Source organism: Schistocerca piceifrons, chromosome X (genome assembly GCF_021461385.2).
Source record: "Schistocerca piceifrons isolate TAMUIC-IGC-003096 chromosome X, iqSchPice1.1, whole genome shotgun sequence".
Taxonomy (NCBI): Eukaryota; Metazoa; Arthropoda; class Insecta; order Orthoptera; family Acrididae; genus Schistocerca; species Schistocerca piceifrons.
In genome coordinates, this window is record NC_060149.1 from 62,714,164 (window position 1) to 62,736,742 (window position 22,579).

The window sequence follows — 22,579 nt, forward strand, 5'->3', positions numbered from 1 at the left end:
AATGCGTAATATACATCATTCTGGAAACGGCAACCCCTCAGATGGCCATTTCTCAAGCCGATCACACCAGATAATCTAACATTGACAATGATCTCATTAAAGAAGTTTTCGTATAGTTATTACATAGTTCCGCATTGTATCATATAATCTTCACTAATTTAGATTGTAGAAACTCTAAAACATATAGGCCTGTGGCAGAACTTATTGGATTCTCAAATAAATTCGTAAAACTCTTTTTATAATAGGTTGCAATGGTTTATAAGCTAAAAGAACTATTGTTATCAAATAATTTGCACAGCTCGAGTCACTCTAGATCCATAACCATAGATGGAAAGGAAATGACTATCAGGATATTTTGATGTTATAGATCATGGTAACCAACTAAATAAAATGGATAAAATGGAATTAGTCACGTTATAAATGAATTAATTATATAATATATTACTAACTGGCTATAAATCATTATTCAGAAACAAGACATAAGCATTGAAAATATAAGATTAACATCACATACCAAAATCAAATATCATCTACCACAAAGTTCCATACTAAATCCATTCTTCTGTCTCTTATATAAAGAATGATCCGCAGAATTACGTCATATTACCTTAAAATAATGTGTTAATGCTGTCATTCATATTTAATTTTAATTGTACGTCATAAAGTGCATTTTTTTTTTTTTACTGTGTGGATACATGACTGTGTTGGTAAATGACCAGTGCCGTTTTATTTATTTATTTAGCGCCCATTGTATCACATTCATGATATTGGACTTTTCAAAGTATAAAACAGTATAAAATTTTACATATTTACATTTATGTAGAAAATAAAGTCATATATAACTAGTAATATTTTATCAAGGCTATGTGCTTTCTTATCAACACATCTTCACGACAGCAGTAATATGAACAGTTTTCTACTTAACTAGATATAAGAAAATAAGATTTTGTACATACCCATAGAGAAAATAGACATATTGCTGAAAAGTTACTGTAACATCTTGGTTGCATTTACTAAAGTATTAAATATTGTAGTTACATAGGCATAATAGCATGTAGAATTTCCTATCTGCATATATGGCAAAAAAGGTAGGTACATAATTAGACATATGATTACATTAGTGAATGGAGTTTAGTTTTACCTAGGGATACCTAGATAATAATGAATTTTTATTTCGAGAGAGTATGAGGCAAAACCTACAGATATTCCAGATATTCACGAATACTGTAGAAGCTGTTGTTTATTAGTAGATTTTTTTAGTTATTTTTTAAATGTATTAATGTTTGGTATGATTTATGTTATCTGGAAATACACTGAGGAGGATTTTTGGTTGGAAAATTACATTGTCCTCACGTATTGATTTCCTGTGTACATCTCTATGACAGTCTTTCCTATTCTTTGTTTCATAATTGCGGTTCTCACTGTTCAACCCTGGAAAGTATCTGTAGCTCTCAAAGAAGCCTATATTTTCAAATATAAATATAGATGGAAGGGTAATGATTTTTAATTCCTTAAAAATACGTCTACATGTTTCTCTGTAAGCGACATCCTTGATTAAGCTAACAGCTTTCTTTTGAAGTTTAAAACACTGCTTTGCAAAAGTGGTTTTTCCCCGAATAATATGCTATACCGTAGCCAACTATACATGTAGGTGTAATAAGCACTTAGCACTGTTTCAGCATTGCAACAATCTTTAAGCATTCTTAATGCTGTGTAACAGTACTTGCTTAATCTTTGTTAAGCATTTCTACGTATCTGTCCCATCTTAGATCTCCATTCACCCATAATCCTAAAAATTGTATGTGATTCTTCTGCTTAATTTGGCCATCCCCTTATGTAAACTTTACATTGGTCCTGTTTTTGTTTTCTTCTATGGTTGTCGTTAATCCATACAGTTTTCTTGTCATTAACAACTAGACAGTTACCTTTAAACCATTTTTCCGCCACTTCAAATGTTCTGTCAGTTTTCTGCTCCGGTTCATACTCGTTCTCTCCTTTTATAAAAGAGCTGGTATCATCAGCAAATAATATAGTACCGACTGTTGAAAACTGTTGCGGTAGGTCACCAGTAAAAACCAAGAACAAGAAGCCCAGTACCAACCCAATTCATCTATTGTGTTCCATATAAATGACCACAAACCATACATACGAAAATTGAGAGTCCGAAGTACATGTGCAGGCTACCAATGTGACAGTGCCACATGTGGATTACTATGAAGTCATTTCTTCCGATATGTGGACAGTGACAGCACTGTGACGCGTCAGTGATTTTAATACACAGAAGTGCTTCGCGGGCATGCGCACGAGTTGCCCATATGTGGCGACAGTGTGATGTGATGGCTATGGTTTGTGAAGCGAACTTTATGAGTGACTTCGTACAATGTCACTTTTCTCTGTTTAATTATAATTAATCGTCTGTGAGTTACGTTCGTATTAAATAAATCCGTTAGATGAAAGCAAACGCTTGTTGATCGCTATTGATTTTTTGTCCGGTTCTCGCAGCAGTACCTGCAGTATTTCGTCCATAACGCCACCGATTAAATAGTTACAGTATTGTTGAAACTATAAAGTGACATCGATTTTATTATAGCCTGTGATGTTTTGTAAATACGAAAGATTATGGCTCGAACTGTCAAACGCAATTCAACGGTAAGATGACATCGGATCATCTCTGTAATTTCCAGCGAATAAGCAGTTTGTTATGATGCTCACCGGCTATAGGAAATGTGCGTTGTGTTTGTATTTGGGAGATTGCACAAAGAGACTTCCGCACGGTTGGGGCTATGCACCTTATTTAGAAGGGCTCTTAACGTTATTTTTACTTTGATGTGAATGTAATTTAGAACGTAGTGTAAGTATTCCCGCAAAGTTTAGGCAGTTCTTGTTGTATTGCCCCAGAAGCTGTCACTGAACTGAGGAACAGAAAATAAGTCCAGACGAATTTTTGGATTAGACCGGAACAGATAAAAGGTTATGAAAAATGAAATAGTAATGCCAGCATCCCCCACGAAAATTATGCCAGAATGTTGCTTGAGAATGACTCAGTTGAAGCTTGTAGCAGCAGTAGCTTTCACGCGTTGTATTATATGGAATTTCAATCACGACGCACCGGACGCCGGAACTGCTGAGGGACTTTGTGGTGAGTGTGTAAGTTTCAGTTTTTTGGTAGAAATGTCAGCACAGTAGGGCTATTAGCAAAGACATGAGAACCGGGAGAAAAATTTAGTATGTGCACGGTCAAAATTGACCAGTTTGCGAGTATTATGAAATGTGGTCACCGAATTCTAGTATAGAGCCCGAAAAAATTCGTAACTTGTAACTAGAGCTACCGCACAAGTAGTAATGCTTATGTATCATTAGCTTCAGCAGCTGTTTACACCATTCTTCACAACTAGTGTTCATCAGTGTAGTTATCATAAGAACCGTGCAATGTTTGTTCCCTATCAATTCATAAAATGAGACATGGAGCATTTCACATGGAAAAAGGTATATCCGATCATTATTCATAACTTAGGTGATTCCTTTGTAAGAAATTAGAACTTATGCCTCTAACCTGCGATCTTTGAGAGGCAAGCTTGTTTTATGTAGTGGGTCATGTGCTCTTCACATGTTTTTTTTTTTGTAACGACTTTTGTAATTTGTTCTGAATCAACCGACTTGGTAATGGATTATTGTGCTCCTTTGCTGATTGAGCGGATTTGAATCCTCCAACACAGACATGTATACAAGAATTTTCGTTTTTATAATGTCACAACTGAGGCCTTTGTCAGTTGTAAACTGTCTATGGTATATGAAACTGCAACCTCGTTGTTTTAACTGAGAGTTTACGTGTTTCATTTTCGTATATGACTCTGGACTGCAATCCTTGAAGTGAATTAACTTCGTGTTGTAATTAATAGGAAGTATTGGATGGATTGTGCACAGTGAGAGGACAGGCTAATAAGCACTTCTTGGTTAGACTTTGAATGTCTTGTTGCTCTTCAGAGTATTACATTATTGTGCAGTTTTTTGTTGTTGGATGTTTCTGTCATGTAAGCAAGTGATCAAAATAGTACATGACATTAATTGACACAGGTCTATGCCAAATTTCGTGGAAAGTGAAATGTTGTCACAGAGAGTGTATTCCATTGTGGTATATCTCAGTTCAACGAACTTGCATGAAAGACTGAGCAATATAGTATAAATAAAAATTAGAAAAGTGCATGTAACTATCTGCATTTGTATTATATTTTCTTAGCTTCAGGGTACAAAACACTAAACTAACCCTTGGTCTCCATTTTAAGTGCTGGTAAGCTTCCAAGAAAAAGTCAAAGCAGCAGATGACAAACACGAGCTATTCTGATATGAATCGAGTGCGTTCCATAGCTCATACTCCTGTAAGAGCTGGAGTGAATTAGTTCTTTCTGTCACTATAATTTATTACAGTAATGACTTGTATTCTGTATTATCTCCACTAGTTTTTTCTCCAGGCAACTGTAACACATCTTAATATAATATATTTGAATTAGGGCCTATGGCGAATAAAAAATTAAATTACAATTATGTGGTTGACAACAGCAGAGATTGCAGTGCACAGGTCTGTTTTGCTAGATTTTTGGTAAATTTATAATCTCTTCATAGTATTGTTTATAATAAGGGCAGTTAACATGTATTTTTGTGTTGTAATGGAAAGTACAGTCTGACAGCCATGTTCTTGCTCTTTGGCAGGACTTCTCTATGCATCAGTGCCAGACATATTTCCCTAACTTTTCTTTAATTCTCTTTTCCATAAAATAAAAATTATTAATAGTAACAGATTTTCTGTAGCTTATCTTAAATGTTTAATACAATTCATTTCAAAGACAATGATCCATTTCTTTTCTTATCCTTGTGCAATCTGAACAGACTAATGACCCTTGTCTGTGATGAGGCATTAAACCCAGCCTCCCTTATTTTCTAAAAGTAGTGCACTTTTCTTCTTGTGTTACAATAAATTTCAAATTCTGTAAGAACAGTGGTCTCAGCTTTAATTACTTGCCCTACTTGGTTGAGAGTTGACAGACACATGAATTTTGTGAAGTGATACACATGGGGAAGAACTAATGAGACATGTATGTGTGACTGTAAATACCGTACAAAAGGAATTTTTTAGTTGAAGTGGCTGTTATCCATATTGTGTAAATGCTGCTGTGAGGATCTTCGGTTTTACTCTCAATTCACAGGACAAAGCAGACATGGGGTTTCAGTAAGTTAAATTAATTCCACTTCCCCTTTCAATAATTGTCCTTGACATTGACAGATGAAAAGCTTTGTGTTTGTAATCAACGTTAAGATTTTGAATCACTTATAAAATGCAGCACTGCTTAAAAATACTTTACAAATAGCATACTGAATCTGGGAACAGATAGAGGTCTGTAATGTAGTGTTTTCTCACTTGCAAATGAAATAATGACAAGGGAATGGGGATGGGTTTACACCGTAGTACTAATATCAATAATAATAATAATAATAATAATAGTGTGTGTAATAAATTGTATGTAATTTGTGGTAAGAGTTGGAGCCGAAAGCATTACTATAACATTTGTAAGACTCTGAAAAAGCACACGATTGACGGGGAAACATTATTCAGTACCTTAAGAGTTTGGAGCTGATGACAAATCAGTTGCAATCATAAAAAGGCACAATAACAAATACAAAATGTGAAATTAAATTAAGTGAAACCTCTAAAGCTTTTTGAGATCAAACCAGGTGTAAGACAAGGAGATGGATTGTCCCCATTACTGTCAAATAGTGTTAAAAAAAAGTCGTGGACTGGAAGAAAAGCACAATAATTTATTTATTTTTCACCCTTGGATCATTTTTGGTAGTGATATTGGACACATCAAGATATACACAGGTGTGTTACAAAGTATTTGGTATTTACATAAAAGCACAGACATATAAAACTGTTTGACATTTGTAAGAGAGATTAGGAGTTTACACCATACCAAATAAAATTACACATATCGGACTGAGTTAAAAAGAATATATACAATTATGCATACATACAGTTAAAGGACAATGCCTCTATATATTTTTTACTTGGAGTTTGAAGATGAATCTCTAATTTAATAATTTTGTATACTTGCATCTAAGAAACTCATTGACACTGTTAAACTTGCCTCTAAGAACTCCTTTATACTGTAACAACAAGCTGAGACCAGGTGTGACTTTAGTTTTTGCTTGAAAGCCGACAGTGTTTTTAAGTTCTTGATACTGCTTGGAAGTTTGTTATATAATATACATCCAGCTATTTTAAGTCTACTTGAACACATGTGACAGTTATCCTTACACCTAGTGCCATATTTATGTATACTTTTGTTCGTCAAAGCTGTACAGTTTATTTTTAGGCACATAATTGCTTCATATACATACAGAGCAGGCACTGTCGATATTTGCAGTTTATTTCTATATGACTGTCTTGGAGACAGATTTCCAGTGCACCTAATCACATTGTTTTGGAGTTTAAGTGGTATACATATATTTATATTAGCTGCACTACCCCACAGAGGTATACAATAACTGATATGTGGTTAAGTTAGACCATAATACATGAATTTAAAAAAAAAAAATCATAATTGGAAGAAAAGGGATAAGCTGAGAATTGTTGGCTTGGCTTTTGCAGTCAGTCTTGTCATCTTAAGTTGAATCTGTAGACGATGCAACAATAAAGATAAATCTCACAGGATACAGCTTCAAAAGCAGGCCTATATGCATCTTTTGAGAGAAAAAAGAAAAGAATATTGCGACACGAAGGAGGCACTGAAATATATGGAAATTAGTTATAGAAGTATAGAAAAGGCTACAATATTTAAATGATTATGTGAAATAAAACAACAAACAACTTAGACAAGTAAGCTAATGTGGTAAGGACAAGGACAGTGAAAGTTGATTTTCTATTAACAAAAACCTTTTACGATAAGAAATCTTTATCAGTAACAAAACTCAAGGACTAAAACACTGTCATTAGATCAGAACGTTATTTGTTAAATGCAGCCGATTACTTAGCTGAAACAGAAAATAAAAAAGGGAAATAGTCAGGAAAGTCTTTGGACAATAACACTACAATGTGAAATGAGAATTTATAAGTAATAAATAAGTTAATGAAAGAATAGATCAAATATTAGACTCAATGTGGAAGAGATGAGTTGTATTCAATGCACACCTAAAAGGGTTACACAAAGTAACAACAAAAAGATTGACTTTTTGACAGGAACCTAAAACATGAATTGTGTAGGTCTCAGAAATTAAAGCAGACATAAGCAAAATGAAATTAATGGAGGAAGAAATAGGAAAAAGAGAAAAATTCATAGCAATTTTTTTTTCTTCAGTTTCCAGGAGCAAACAAAGAAAATACAGGTGTAAATCAAACAATGGAAGATCCAGGGTGGCTTGTAACAATACCAGAGAGAGAAAGTTGCTACTCACCATGTAGTGGAGATGCTGAGTCGTGACAGGCACAGTAAAAAAATTCACACACTCATAGCTTTCGGCCATTAAGGCCTTTGTCAGCAGTACACACACACACACACACACACACACACACACACACACACAGAACACACCAGCACTAGTGCATGATGAAAGTGGCAACTGGGTGGGAGTAAGGAGGAGGCTGGGGCGAGGAGGAGGAGGGATAGTATGGTGGGAGTGGCAGACAGTGAAGTGTTGCAGTTTAGACAGAGGGCAGGAGAGAAGGGGGAGGGGGTAAGTAGCGTAAAGGAGAGAATTAAAAATAATAAGACTGGGTGTGGCACTGAAATGACGGCTATGTAGTGCTGGAATGGGAACAGGGAGGGACTGGATTGGTGAGGACAGTGACTAACGAAGGTTGAGGCCAGGAGGGTTACGGGAATGTAGGATGTATTGCAGGGAAAGTTCCCATCTGTGCAATTCTGAAAAGCTGGTGTTGTTGGGAAGGATCTATATGGCACAGGCTGTGAAGGGGTATCTTGTTTGGCAGCGTGTTCAGCAACAGGGTGGCCCACTTGTTTATTGGCCACAGTGGCCGTTCATGCAGACAGACAGCTTGTTGGTTGTCATGCCTGCATAGAATGCAGCACAGTGGTTGCAGCTTAGCTTGTAAATCACATGACTGGTTTCACAGGTAGCCCTGCCTTTCATGGGATAGGTGGTGATAGTCACCGGACTGGAGTAGGTGGTGGTAGGAGGATGTATGGAACAGGTCTTGCATCTAGGTCTGTTACAGGGGTATGAGCCATGAGGTAATGGATTGGGAGCAGCAGTTGTGTAAGGATGGACGAGTATATTGTGTAGGTTTGGTGGATGGCAGAATACCACGGTAGGAGGGGTGGGAAGGATAGTGGGTGGGACCTTTCTCATTTCAGGGTACGACGACAGGTAATAGAAACCATTGCGGAGAATGTAATTCAGTTGCTCCAGTCCCGGATGGTACTGAGTTATGAGGGGAATGCTCCTGTGTGGCCGGACTGTGGGACTTTGGGAGGTGGTGGGAGACTGGAAAGATAAGACACAGGAGATTTGTTTTTGTACAAGGATGGGAGTATAATTACGGTCAGTGAAAGCTTCAGTGAGACCATAGGTGTATTTAGAGAAGGACTGCTCGTCACTGCAGATGCGACGACCACGGGTGTCTAGGCTGTACGGAAGGGACTTTTTGGTATGGAATGGGTGGCAGCTGTCGAAGTGGAGATATTGCTGGTGGTTAGTAGGTTTGATATGGACGGAGGTGCTGATGTAGCCATCTCTGAGGTGGAGGACAACATCTAGGAAGGTGGTTTGTTGGGTTGAGTAGGACCAGGCGAAGCAAGTGGGGGAAAAGTTGTTGAGGTTCTGGAGGATGTGAATAAGGTCTCCTCACCTTCAATCCGGATAGCAAAGATGTCATCAATGAATCTGAACCAGGTGTAGTATAGAAAGAGGAAATAAAAGAACAACATATGGAAAGAATGGACAGACTACTGGAAAGAAGACACTAATTATTTCATGTGACCCTCAATAGGCCAAACCAATAAGACTAATGTTGCCATTATCCCATTACAGCAACAGACAATGTTAGACATTATTAATTAAATTAATAAATACAAATATACAAAGGTTTAGTTATCAGAAATTACAGCATTCTATTAAAATAAGTGTATCCATTCATCTCACTGACTGGGTGACAAACCAGTCATGCTATAAGACGACAATAAAAATTTGAGTTTGAAAATGCTGTAGAAAATTAACCCCTGCTCAGAATGGTATCAAATTTGGACATATTATTGATGGAGGAGAAAACATTATGGAAACAAAAAATTTGTTCACTAGATGGCACAGTGTCATAATGTAAATATGTTTGACTACAAATGATGGATAAATTGTGATATGACGGCTATGGTGAGAGTTGCACATAAAATAATTGGTACTGTGCAATTGCACGGTACCAATTATTTTATGTGCAACTCACACCACAGCCACCATAATTCTGAAGGTGGCAGGGGTAAAATACAGGGAGCGAAAGGTTATTTACAATTTGTACAGAAACCAGATGGCAGTTGTAAGACTCGAGGGACATGAAAGGGAAGCAGTGGTTGGGAAGGGAGTGAGACAGGGTTGTAGCCTCTCCCCAGTGTTATTCAGTCTGTATATTGAGCAAGCAGTGAAGGAAACAAAAGAAAAATTTGGAGTAGGTATTAAAATCCATGGAGAAGAAATAAAAACTTTGAGGTTCGCCGATGACATTGTAATTCTGTCAGTGACAGCAAAGGACTTAGAAGAGCAGTTGAATGGAATGGATAGTGTCTTGAAAGGAGGATATAAGATGAACATCGTCGTTGTTGTTGTTGTTGTGGTCGTCAGTCCTGAGACTGGCTTGATGCAGCTCTCCATGCTACTCTATCCTGTGCAAGCTCCTTCATCTCCCAGTACCTGCTGCAACCTACATCCTTCTGAATCTGCTTAGTGTATTCACCTCTTGGTCTCCCTCTATGATTCTTACCCTCCACGCTGTCCTCCAATGCTAAATTTGTGATCCCTTGATGCCTAAGGACATATCCTACCAACCGATCCCTTCTTCTAGTCAAGTTGTGCCACAAACTTCTCTTCTCCCCAATTCTATTCAATACCTCCTCATTAGTTACGTGATCTACCCACCTAATCTTCAACATTCTTCTGTAGCACCACATTTCGAAAGCTTGAAAGATGAACATCAACAAACGCAAAACGAGGATCATGGAATGTAGTCGAATTAAGTCTGGTGATGCTGAAGGAATTAAATTAGGAAATGAGACTCTTACAGTAGTAAAGGAGTTTTGCTATTTGGGGAGAAAAATAACTGATGATGGTCGAAGTAGAGAGGATATAAAATGTAGACTGGCAATGGCAAGGAAAGCGTTTTTGAAGAAAAGAAATTTGTTAGCATCGAGTATAGATTTAAGTGTCAGGGAGTCGTTTCTGAAAGTATTTGTATGGAGTGTAGCCATGTATGGAAGTGAAACATGGAAGATAACTAGTTTGGACAAGAAGAGAATAGAAGCTTTTGAAATGTGGTGCTACAGAAGAATGCTGAAGATTAGATGGGTAGATCATATAACTAATGAGGAGGTATTGAATAGGATTGGGGAGAAGAGAAGTTTGTGGCACAACTTGACTAGAAGAAGGGATCGGTTGGTAGGACATGTTCCGAGGCGTCAAGGGATCACCAATTTGGTATTGGAGGGCAGCGTGGAGGGTAAAAATCGTAGAAGGAGACCAAGAGATGAATACACTAAACAGATACAGAAGGATGTAGGTTGCAGTAGGTACTGGGAGATGAAGAAGCTTGCACAGGATAGAGTAGCATGGAGAGCTGCATCAAACCAGTCTCAGGACTGAAGACCACAACAACTACTACTACTGTGCAATGTGGCACTGTTAGTTAGGCAGGTCCAGCCACCACAGCAAGGTCGTACCACATCGGTTGGAAGAAGTATGTTTTTAATTGTCCTGGGGCCAAAAACCATATAAAAGGAAACATGACATAATTTTTAATTGCCTTGGGCCAAAAACCGCATAAAAAGCAAATTGATGCCAGTTTCTTATTACCATGAGACTGGAGCAAGACATGCTCAATATGCTGTCAATCATTTTCTGGCTCAAGCTGAATTCGAGAAACAGCACATCCCACAGCCGATCGGAGACATGTTCAGAATATGTTGCACAGTGTGTGCCTTCAATTCTGCTTCTTTTGTAATTGGAGCACTGAACACAGCATCTTTCAGAGGACCCCACAGCCAGAAGTCTCCAGATTAAGATCAGGTGATTTTCACAGCCAGGCTGTAGGGAAATTATGGCTTTTAAGTCTAAAATTTCCAGAATGCTCCTGCATCAGCTGCTCCACTGGCTGTACAATGTGTGGAGGAGCACAATCTTGCATAAAATGATCCTACCCACACATCCACGCTGTTGAAAGATTGGAATGATGTTGGTGAGCAAAAGACTATAATAGCGTTTACCAGTGACTGTACGGGTCGCAGGACCCATCTCCTCGAGGGGGGGGGGGGGGTGATGACGACTTGTATTCAACATATTAACTCATTTGTGTAGTAATCGGGTATTTGAAGTTGTTTTATACATGGGAGTTTGAGTCTTTAAAGAATTTTGGATTTACTGGTGTCATTTTATTCATTCAGTTACAAGCAAACCATATTCTCCAGATTTTGTGGGGACGGGGTGGGGGGGGAGGGAAGGGAGATAGAGAGAGAGAGAGAGAGAGAGAGAGAGAGAGAGAGAGAGAGAGAGAGAGAGAGAGAGAGTGTCTGTCTGTCTGTCTGCCTGTCTGTCTTACAGTGACCATCTTCATACACTGGGACGGCGGGAGGGTCATAGTGGAAGAGTGAGTCAAGTTTGAGCAGCCGTGTCCAGGCTACCTTGTGGATAACATGCCAAGGAGGCTTCAAGAATATTACAGCATGTGGGAATAGGCAGCACATATTGAATGTTACACAGCAGCAAATTTTGATTTGACAAGTGTGCATTTTCAAACATACTGTTTTTATTTTTGTTATTGTTTAATTTTTATTTCACAATAAAATTGTTTTAATTTATTCTTTTCCTCCCTTTCCTTTTCTAGTTTTTCTACAGAATCACCATGGTTATATGGGTTTTTGACAATGTTAGTGACAAGTGGTGGCAGGGTGCCCTCCCAGACACCACCACTCCCCCCCACCCCTGGGACAGAATCTGTGTACCCATCTGTCGGCGTCCAGATTAGATCTCATGTTGAGTTGAGGTTTATGTTTCCTACATATTTGTGTTGTGAGTATCTGAGGCGGGGTTGGTTTTAATTTCATAAGTGTTACTCTTTCATTCCCTGTTCCTCTTTAATCAAAGACGTAGGTGGTGCAAAACATTTTGACCTATTTATTTTCACTTCTCACTGTCCCTCAAAGTTGAGCCACTGTACACTCTGGCTTTATAATTTTAGCAAAGAGTCAAATATCCACTTCCACATGAAGAGAGGATTTTTAATATGACATTGTGAAGTCTGATTTCTGTTTTTCTCTCTCTGTATGTCAGGCTTGGAACTTGTGAAACATGTCTGTCTAAATATCTAAAGCTTTTTACCTCCTTTATAATTTTATTCTTCAGTGCAGCTTTTACTCTTGAAAGACTTTCTGGTTGCAGAATCGCCTTTGTTATAGTTGTTGAAATTTTCGTATTATACTTTGTGAGAACATTTTATAGTATATATGCAAATCTTTGTAAATCCTCTTTTCCATCAGCCATAAGTATCTGGTCATCTGTGAGTACTAACATTAATAACTTGATGTTTTTGTCAGTTTTTACACATGTGGATTAATCTTGATAATCTTATTCCGCATACTTGGTTCTTGTTAATATTAACAAGAACCACACAGCTGTGTTAAGGTGCAGTCATTATGTCATTACCATTTTTCTTCAGTGAACATCATCAGGTGGCACTGCCAATCGTCGACATAACAAATTCCCACAGAATTGTGCTGATATCATGATTCGAAGGGTCTAATAGTCTTTTGTAATATTGAAAGAACATTTTGGAAAATGACTGACACAGACACTAGTGTAGTCTGCATACCACGTTATCTTCCCTGCACGCATTGTTCATTGTGCTAGTCCCAGGCAGTCCGTGGGGTGTTTGTGTGCTTGTCACATCCCACAATATGCCATCAATATTGTGTAAGACGATTAGATGTGAGAATTTGTTTTAAAGACTGTTGACAGTGTCACCTAATGATGATTGTTGCATGAAACCAGTTGTCATATAATAGGTCTACTGTAATACATATGTGGTGATTTGTATTGATATTTCCGTACTCTGTTTCGCCCATCTGAATAGTAAATGATAGTAGTGATAGACTACATCCTTACCTTAGTCCCTAATTTCTATGGTTCCTGTATATTTTTCATGGTTGTAAAAACTTTTTTTGGATTGTCTGAACTATTTGGGACTTTGTTGTTTTCTCATATTTGCTACAACATAAGTATTTTGACTTCATCATAATTTGTTTCAAGAGCTAAAAATAGTATCTTTTGGGATGGTTAAATTTCTTTATCTACGCTACTAATTGTGTAACCATAAATGTGGGATCTATGCTACAGTGTTACTTTCTAATTCTGCAGGACTTTTCATTGAGCTTCCATTCCACTATATTTTGCTTGCTCTTGTCTGTGAGAGTCCCTCTGATATTTGCAGATAGTCGTCTCCATTTTTCTGTGTAGTTTTCTAGTCATTGGATATTGTTCCATCAGCCCAACTAATCATTCCATGGCCTCCACGCTATCCTGACCTCAATCCTCTTGACTTTCATTTATGGGGGCATTTGAAAGCTCTTGTCTACGCAACCACGGTACCAAATGTAGAGACTCTTCGTGCTCGTATTGTGGACGACTGTGATACAATACGCCATTCTCCAGGGCTGCATCAGCGCATAAGGGATTCCGTGTGACGGAGGGCGGGTGCATGTATCCTCGCTAACGGAGGACATTTTGAACATTTCCTGTAACAAAGTTTTTGAAGTCACGCTTGTACGTTCTGTTGCTGTGTGTTTCCATTCCATGATTAATGTGATTTGAAGAGAAGTAATAAAATGAGCTCTAACATGGGAAGTAAGCATTTCCGGACACATGTCCACATAACATATTTTCTTTCTTTGTGTGTGAGGAATGTTTCCTGAAAGTTTGGCTGTACCTTTTTGTAACACCCTGTAGATTGACTAGTGGTACTGACATTTTGACTTCTGTCAAAGTTTGTTTGGAATCCATTAAATCATGAATCGCTGTCTACTCACCTTCATAATTTATGAAAGAGAAAGCTTACAAAATCTTCACTGTACTGATAAAGGAGCAATTGCCTTCAACCTGGGACCAGGTAGGATCGATAGACTGAACAGAGAAGAGCGGCATCTATTGTCATGAGTTGGTTTAGTATATGCAAGTGTCTCGGGAAGATGCATATGGAACTCCAGAGGAAGACACTACAAGAGAGGTATTGTTCCTCACAGTCTGACTTATTGTAAAAATTCCATTTATTAAAGTGTCAGCCAACATTTTACCTCGTCCTACTTATATATTGCAAAAAAGGTCTTGAAGGGAAAACTACAGAGATTTGAGTTCACATTGAGGCGTACCACCAGTCATTCTTTTTGCAAACCATTTCTGACTGAAACAGGAAAGGTGGGAAGTTACTGTGTTAAATAAATTACCATCCTCCATTCACTGTAACGTCACTCACAAAGTGTAGGTACAGATGTAAATGTAATTAAGCCGAGATAACTTGGTGGAAATTGTGACTTCAGGGAAGCAGTTTGACCATGGTTACAGAATAAATTTTCATCTTAAGAACTTGTCCAAGAACACTGTGTTCCCTCAGGGGGTTCACAACTCTTTTGTGAGTATGTGCTCAGCTACCATGGGTCCCCAGCCTTTGCAGCATTACTATCTTTCTTTACTGCAAGCTGATACTTCCACTAACCCTTACCTCCTCTGCCTCTCCATCAGATGGTCTGCTTCATGCAGATACTGTTCGGACGTGGTTTATGATTGGGACTCAAGTTTCCATGTCCAGTGTATTCTAAGACTTTTCATTAAATAAACATATGGTCCCCATTGATGAACTCGACATGCTACCAAATTTCAAAATCCTCCAGAAGTGCAGATTGTGCAGGGAAGGTCTCCCAGTGTGATGTATGCTCTGTCTTTGTGACTTCCCATCTTTACACCTTTCCTTTCAATAAACAAATATACCCAAATTGCAGCACAGTAGCCATCACATTGTAGGGCAGGGTTGTAAAGCACCCGCATAATGCTAACCTCTGGGCCACCAGCACAACGCAGGGGTCGCACTGTTGGTGCCTGAGCTGAAAACTCCTCATGCATGCCAAGGAGTATGTGCTCGTTGTGACTGGGGCATGGGGACTCTGAGCAATGGATTACTGGCCAGGTAGCTGTTGCTGAGGCTGGGTGGTGCCCATGGGGAGGGCCCACATTTAGAGTGGATGGCACAATGGCAGATGAGCCGCAAATGAAGTGGATGAAGTTATCTTCTGTTAGTGGCTATACGACCCCAGCCGTCTGTATGAAAGGACAGTAGTCCTTTAATGCAGAGAGATACAACCCTAAAATGTTCTCTTCCCTGCCTATGTCGTGGGAGGAACATAGGGCTGAGTGGCACACAGAGCAATACTCCCCACAGTACTTGGTTTGTACAAAGACTGATGGCAATTCTTTCTTGGCCACAAAGTCTTATTCTCTGTAGAGAACTAAGAAGATAAACTTTGGGAAGTTGTAGCCATCTCTGAAATGAAAAGTAGGTCAATTTTGATCAAAACAGCGTCCCCTGCCCAGTCACTGGCTCGTGTGTAACAAGCTGAGTGACATACCAGTGACTGTCACTCCCCATAATAGTTGAAATTTTGTTCAGGGCATCATTTTCCTTGGAGACCTGCTGTTAGAGTCTGATAATGAGATACACGTGAACTCTTAGTGTCAGGTTGTACACTTTGTCTATCATGTACATAGTGGGCCAAAGGGTAATAGGGTTGCTACAGGTGCCTTCATGTTGGGCTTTGAGAGCGATTCATTGCCTGGAAAGGTCAAGGTGACGGAATACAGGGTGTACATAAAGTGTGGGAACACTTTCAATTATTTATTGCGGAATAACCAAACATTATACAGATGTCATACATATGTCATTTTGAAGAGAAACTCTGAATGGGTTTTTTCATGTATACTGCCACAGCGTAGTTTGGTTATTTGCTGATAGTCAGTGCTAGTCACAAACATTGAGAGTTCAGGTGCGGAGCGAGCTTTCTGTGTGTTGGAGTTCAACAAAAACAAGTGTGCTACAGCTGTTCAACAGATGTTTAGAACCAAATACAGTAAGAAGCCACCAACAAGGAAGGCCATTTACCACTGGCACAACAAATTCATTACGATGGGTTGCTTGTGTGCAGCAAAGAGAAGCGGACATCCCGGTGTGGGTGAAATGAATGTGGAGCACGTATGAGAGACATTAATAAGGAGTCCAAAGAAATTGGTGTGTCGTGCATCCCGTGAACTCGAAATGGCTCCAATGAAGCTGTCTATGAAACCATTCTAATTGAAGTTAGTAAAGAAGCTCAATGATGACAACAAAGACACGCATTTCGATTTTTGTTCACAGTTGCAACAATTGAATGAGGATGGGGATGGCATTGTTGATCACTTAATTTTTAGCAACAAAGCCTCTTTTCACACTAATGGGAAAGTGAACAGGCATAATTGTCATCTCTGGGGTACAAAGCATCCACACGAATGCATTGAATTTGAGCAAGATTCCCCAAAGGTAAATGTTTTGTGTGCATTGTCATGTCGAAAACTGTATGGGCCATTCTTCTTTGCAGAGAACACTGTCACTGGATATTCCTACTTGGACATGTTGCAGCAATGGCTGATGCTTCAAATGTAGTTGGACTCTCCATTCATCTTTCAGCAGGATGGGGCTCCACCCCATTTTCATGGTGAAGTGCTTGGGTACCTGAACATGGAGCTGCCACATCGATGGATCAGCCATGCCAGAGAAGGGGACAGCTGTTTCATGAAATGATCTCCCAGATCACCAGATCTCACTCTGTGTGACTTTTTTCTGTGGGGACACATTAAAGATCTCGTGTGTGTACCGCCTCTACCAGCTGTAGTCGACAATGCCATGCTGGGACGGGTATGGCAAGAATTCAATTACCGTATTGATGTCTGCTGGGACACTCGATTTGCATATCAAATGTTTGGAGAGGGGGGAAAAAAAAAAAAAAAACCTTTCAGGGTTTCTCTTCAAAATGCAATATGTAAGACATCTGTACAATGTTTAGTTCTTTTCCAATAAATGATTGAGTGTTCCCAGAGTTCATGTACACCCTGTACTGATGCGATGTGAAACTGTATGTCCCCCCCCCCCCCCCCCCCCCTCCCACATGTGGTGCTTAAAGTGTCTGAAATTTGGGCACATGACTTCATGTTGCAACACTAGCCCCATATGCAGAGATTGCAGGTGACAGCTGCATGCGAATGCTCCTTGTGCCCCCTCTTCCGTCTGTGTCAACCAAGGAAAGCACTATTCTCCCTGGTCACCAGATTGCACTGTTTTCCATAGAGCAGAAAAAACAAGAGTGTAAGACTGTGGATTTATCAAGAGGCCAAGAAAAGTACGAGCACCCAGCATGTAAAACAATGTCATATGTCACAGCTATGATGATGTTGCCCTTTTTGGTGACTGTACACCTGCCTGTTACACCCCCTGCAGTAGGCCCTCAGAGCTGCCTAACCATGCCTGCCCCCCTGATGGTTGAGGGCTCCCCTCTTGCTGCTTCCCCCACACTTACTTTGGGATCAATAGCTTCCCACCCACCAGGGACATTGGTCCCCTCCTCCCAGTCAGAGACAAATCACCTTCCTCCGGCTTCTCCCACAAGGAAGTGGTCTCTCAGGACACTTGCCTCCAAGATTTCTGCTGGTCTACAGACACCAGCCAGTGGCTGGAGGAGCTATAGGCTGCTGGTCACAGGGCTTCACAATCCTCATCTTTACCTGAAACTGATTTAGGGAAGCACTCCAAATTATTTAAAGAGAGAAAATTGAGGAAAAGTCCTTTCAGAAGGAGGACAGTCAGGTGGCCCCCCACACCACCAGATCTAGCCTGTTCCACTTCTGTGGCTGAGGCAGAGATTCTGGCAGCACCACACAATGGAATCCAAAACCTATGCATATTGATGCCATAACACCTCAGCCAGTGGAAACAAGTGATCATAAGGCGTAACCTGCCTCCTTGGGCTGTTGATGACCTTACTGTACATCGGCAGCATTATTCTCCAGTGGAATTGGAGCACCTTTTTTTTGCCATCTGACTGAGCTACGACATCTTGTAAGCACTTCCCCTGCCTTCTGCACTGTTCTTCAGCAGACATGGTTTCCAGCTACATTGGCCCCGGCCCTCCGCAGATACCGGGGATATTGTAAGAATCATGCTACCAATGACAAGGTGTCATGTAGAGTTTGGATATATGTTCTATATGCACTTTATATAGCGAGCTTCTGCCTCTTATTACACCTTTGGAGGCTGCAGCTGTTTGGGTAATGGCATTTCAGGATATTGCGATCTGCAATGTTTACCACCCTCCTGATGGTGAACTGTCTCAGAACATATTATTTGCATTGGTTTCTCAGCTCCCCCCACCTTTCCTGACCTTCGGTGCTTTCGATGCCCATAACCATTTGTGGAGTAGAATCACAATCACTGGCTGGGGTAAAGCAGTCGAATTTTTACTAGCACAACTTGACCTTTGCCTCTTGAATACTGGTACCCCCACATACTTCAGTGTTGTGCACAGAACTATCTCAGTCTTTGACCTTTCCATTTGCAGTCCTTGTCTTCCCCCCCTGTGGGGTAGTTATCACCTCTCAATCTTCCTGTACCTCCCTCAGCGTCACTCCCCTCGTCACCTCCCCAGATGGGCTCTCAACAGTGCTGACTGGGGTTCTTTCACCTATGCTGTCAACCTTGGCTCTCCGCTGCTTGGAGATATCGATGAGGCAGTCCAGAAAAAAACAAATGTTCTTTCCACGGCTGATTTAGCTATCCCCTGTTCCTCGGGCCCACCCCGTTGGAAGACAATACCTTGGTGGTCATCAGAAATTGTAGAGTCCATTAGAGTTCATAGGTGGTCTCTCCAACACCATAAGTGGCACCCATCAATGGAGCACCTCATTGGCTTTAAGTGGCTCTGTGCCCAGGCTGACCACCTAATAAAAGGACAGTAGCAAGAATGCTGGGAATGGAACATTTCAACCATCGGACCACAAACCTCTCCTTCACAGGTTTGGGCTAAGATCAGGTGTCTGCAGATACCAGACACTTGCATGTGTACCTGGCATTATCCTGAATGGCACTGTCTACACTGACCCAGACGACGTTGCTAACCATTTTGCTCTGCATTATGGTCGAGCCTAGGCATCTGGGAATTATCTACCTGCCTTTTGTGTTCTGTAACAGTGGGCGGAGCGAAAGTAATTATCTTTTACTACACACCACCTGAAGCCATATAATGGTCCATTCTGTAAGTGGGAATTCATCAGTGTCTTAGACCACTGACCTGATGTAGCCCCAGGTCCGGACTGCATCCGCAACCAAATGATCAAGCACTTACCAGTGGATTGTGAGCATAATTTCCTTGCCATCTTTAAGCACGTCTGGAGTGAGGGCAAGTTCCCTTGCAGTGACAAGAAAGCATTATTGTCCCAGTACTGAAACCAGGTGAGCATCCTCTATAGATTGACAGTTATCACCTAATAAGTCTCACGAATGTTCTCTGTAAATTTCTTGAACACGTGGCAAGTCAGTGGCTGTGTTGGCTCCATGAGTCTCAGGGTCTTCTGGTTCTGTCCCAAGATGGTTTTGGCCAAGGCCATTTCATTGCTGATAATCTGGTTACCTGCAGTTTGCCATCTGAACAGCTCTTGCCTGATGCCAACACCTTATAACCATTACCTTTGAACTGCAAAAAGCTTATGGCACCACATCCTTGCTACCTTACATGAGTGGGGTCCCTCAACACCTTATAGCCATCACCTTTGAACTGCAAAAAGCTTATGGCACCACATCCTTGCTACCTTACATGAGTGGAGCCCCTGGGGTCTGCTCCCAATTCTCATCCACAACTTCCTTTTGCACCATATGTCTTGGGTTTGAGTTGTTTCCCATTGTACCCCCTCATATCAAAGAGGATTGTGTCTGTCAGGGCTCTGTACTGATGCCGGCCGAAGTGGCCGTGCGGTTAAAGGCGCTGCAGTCTGGAACCGCGAGACCGCTACGGCCGCAGGTTCGAATCCTGCCTCGGGCATGGATGTTTGTGATGTCCTTAGGCTAGTTAGGTTTAACTAGTTCTAAGTTCTAGGGGACTAATGATCTCAGCAGTTGAGTCCCATAGTGCTCAGAGCCATTTGAACCAGAGCCATCTGTACTGATAGCCCTCTCTTTCTAGTAGCCATCAGTGGTGCAGCAGCAGCAGCTGTCTTCGTTGTCACCCTCGTTGCATGCTTAGTTTTGCCTCTACTATAGCTCCTCTATTATGGATGTCACTGAATGTTGACCGCGAGGTGCCATATGAAAGGCACAGGCATGGGCCCCCTCCCATGACTTTCAGTTTCCAGCCACAATGACTCAAGTCATGCACTTCTGTTGACAGCATACTGTTCATCCACAACCAGAATTTCACCTTGACAACCAACTTCTCATTGTGTTGGAGACTTTTGGACTGGGCTTTGGTTCTCGGTTGATGTGGATTCCCCATCACTGCCAGTTTAATACACTTGGCTGCATGAGTAATACCAGCTGGAGTGCAGATCGCACTACCCTTCTGCAACTTTACAAACCCCTGATACAATGCTGTCTTGATGATGGGAGTCACGCATACGGTTTGGCATCACCCTCAGCATTCAGATACTGGATCTGATACACCACTGTGGGATTTGACATGTGACAGGTGCCTTTTGAACTAACTCTGTGAACAGCTTATTAGTGGAGGCTGGGGTTCCTCCATTGTGGATCAGGGGCCAACAACAGCTTGTCAATTTTGCTACCCATGTCCGCAGCTCTCATAAGCATCCGAACTGCCATCTCCTCTTCCCACACACAGTAAACCATATTCCACAATGGCAGCCCAAATCAGAGATTACGATCACAGTCCGCGTCTAGTCTATCCCCTCTGAACTTCAGTTGTTTCCTCCTCCACTTCTCTTCTGGACCCTCTCATGTACATCTCCATGGTACATCCTTCGGCCACAACTTTGTCTTGGCCTATCACAAGGTTCGAAGAACTCGTGAGGCCTTCAGTTGTGAATTATTCTCAGTCCTTGGCGCACCCTGTGGTTCAGAAGTAATCTGGTGGCTGGTCATGTAAGCTTTGCTTATACTCACACAGGACTTACTGAACTGTGCTCCTTGCCTGATGGCTGTAGTTGTTTCACTGCAGAGTTGGTAGCCATCTCTTGTGCTTTTGAGCATATCTGTTCCTGCACCAGTGAGTCCTTTATCATCTGCAGCAACTTCTTGAGCAGTTTGCAAGTTCTCAACCTGTGTTACCCTTGCCATCCCTTGATCATTGCTATCCAGGATCCCCTGTATGCCCTGAACAGTATGGGTGTTCAGTGACCTTCGTCTGGATCCTGGGCCATGTCAGAATCCTGGGAATGAACTCGCTGATAGCCTGGCCACACTGGCTATCTGTAGGCTGACTCTTGAGATTGATATTCTGGATACAAACCTCCAGCCAGTATTGCAATGTCAAGTTTTGGGGATCTAGAATACGGAATGGCTCACTCTGACTTCGCCAAACTAAATATGGGTGATAAAGAAGACTATCAATCTGTGGAGGTCCTCTGAGCAGGCCTCTCACAAGGACTCTGTATGTGCCATATTTGGTTGACTCATGGTCATCTACCCATAGTGAGGACCCACCCCACTGTCATTGTGGCTCCTGTTTGTGACGGTAGTCCAGTTTTTGTTGGACTGTCCCAACTGAGCCATCCTGTGGTGGACTATTACTCTCCCTGACTCACTACTGCTGGTGTTAGGAGACAATGCCTCAGCGGCTGACTTAGTTTTAGGTTTTATTTGTTAAGGGGCTTTTACCACTCTTTAAGGATAGGCCACTTAACTTTATCGGCCTGTTAAGGAACTGACAGAACAATCTGTTGCCGCCTCTGTTCAGAGTGGACTGCAGCTGTCTGGACTTGGTGGTCCACCCCAGCCCTCACCCTACCTGCTCGTTTACTCTTCCTCCCCCCTGGTCTGCACTACTTTGTCTTTTGTGTATCTAAGCTTCTCTTGCCTTGTCTGAGTTGCTAGTCATTCCTAAGCAATTTCTCAGAGGGGTATCTCTGGGAAGTGGCAGAGAGTGGGGTATGTATGTCTCCTCATAGCAGTGACTTCAGGCTGCTCCCTAGACAGTGCCCCTCATCTGCCTTTCATCCTGTTTCCCCTTCTCTTTTGTCTCATATCAAGTCTTCAGTGCCCTTTGCTAGACCTTGGAGTTTTCATCCACAATGCTTT

General features: G+C 41.0%; 1 protein-coding gene across 4 annotated transcripts in view; it reads left to right on the forward strand.

The window, feature by feature from the left end:
- The first annotated feature begins 2,324 nt into the window (after nt 1–2,324).
- Nucleotides 2,325–22,579, forward strand: part of LOC124723040 (coiled-coil domain-containing protein 177) — a 291,118-nt gene continuing 270,863 nt past the window's right edge. For 2 of the 4 annotated variants that reach the window (XM_047248217.1, XM_047248218.1), the window contains exon 1: nt 2,325–3,139. The gene's annotated coding sequence lies outside the window, so the exon portion shown is untranslated. The remainder of the gene's footprint in view (nt 3,140–22,579) is intronic. The other 2 variants (XM_047248215.1, XM_047248216.1) reach the window with 2 other exon arrangements.